General features: G+C 47.0%; 1 protein-coding gene across 3 annotated transcripts in view; it reads right to left on the reverse strand.

Moving 5' to 3' along the window:
* Clasrp (CLK4 associating serine/arginine rich protein) overlaps nucleotides 1-1,253 on the reverse strand; it is a 23,592-nt gene that overhangs the window by 14,931 nt on the left and 7,408 nt on the right. The gene's annotated exons all lie outside the window — the stretch shown is intronic.

Here is a 1,253-nt window from a genome sequence, read left to right on the forward strand (position 1 = left end):
GGGATTAAAGGCGTGCGCCACCACGCCCGGCCAGATTTTTTTTTTTAACGATTTATTTATTGATTATATGTGAGTACACTGTAGCTGTCCTCAGACACTCCAGAAGAGGGCGCCAGATCTCGTTACGGATGGTTGTGAGCCACAATGTGGTTGCTGGGATTTGAACTCTGGACCTTTGGAAGAGCAGTCGGGTGCTCTTACCCACTGAGCCATCTCGCCAGCCCCTAGGTCCAGATCTTACACATGCTAAGGTTCACGCCAGCTCCCAGGAGCCAGACAGTGCTAACAACCCAGCAGACTGCTTGTATGAAGTGGGGCATTACTTAGCCATAAAATGGACCACCACGCTATCTTACAACACAGCTGAGCCTTGAACACACAGGGCCAGAGGAAAAGAAGCCCAAACCACTGCATCAAGTGGGGAGACTCTGAGAAGCTCCCCAGAACTGAGGACTCATGAGCATGCTCGAGGTGCAGGCAACACTGACTGTGCAGTGAGGATTGAACCCTGGGCCTTGAGCATGTTGGGCAAGCATCCTGCCACTAAGCTGCAGTGCAGCAATGAATAGTGAACTTTTAATGGGTAAACTCTGTGGTACAGCACTTATAGCTCAAAAAAGCTGTTAACACAGCGCACACCCATGTAAATAGCGGAGCATGTCTGTGTGTACCTATAATCCCATCACTGGGCAGGCAGAGGCAGGTGGATCCTGCTGGTTACTGGCCAGGGTCAGGGAGAAATCCTGTGACCAAAGCATGAAGAAGAAGCATCTATGGGAGATACCCAACATCGGCCTCTACATGCACTAACATACTTAAATAGAAGAAACCTGTACACAACACACACACACGTTATCTTTTTTCTTTTATTTCAACATATTTGTTTTGTTTTGTTTTAGATTTATTTATTTATTTATTTATTTTGTTGTTGTTGTTTTTCGAGACAGGGTTTCTCTGTAGCCCTGGTTGTCCTGGAACTCACTCAGTAGACCAGGCTGGCCTCGAACTGAGAAATCTGCCTGCCTCTGCCTCCCAAGTGCTGGGATTAAAGGCGTGCGCCATCACTGCCCGGCATGATTTATTTTTATTTTATGCATATAAGTACACTGTTGCTGTCTTCAAACACAGCAAAAGAGGGCATTGGATCATAATACAGATGGTTATAAGCCACCATGTGGCAGCTGGGAATTGAACTCAGGACCTCTAAAAGAGTTGTCATTACTCTTAACCCCCGAGCCATCTCTCCAGCCCAT

Source organism: Mus caroli, chromosome 7 (assembly GCF_900094665.2).
Source record: "Mus caroli chromosome 7, CAROLI_EIJ_v1.1, whole genome shotgun sequence".
Classification (NCBI taxonomy): domain Eukaryota; kingdom Metazoa; phylum Chordata; class Mammalia; order Rodentia; family Muridae; genus Mus; species Mus caroli.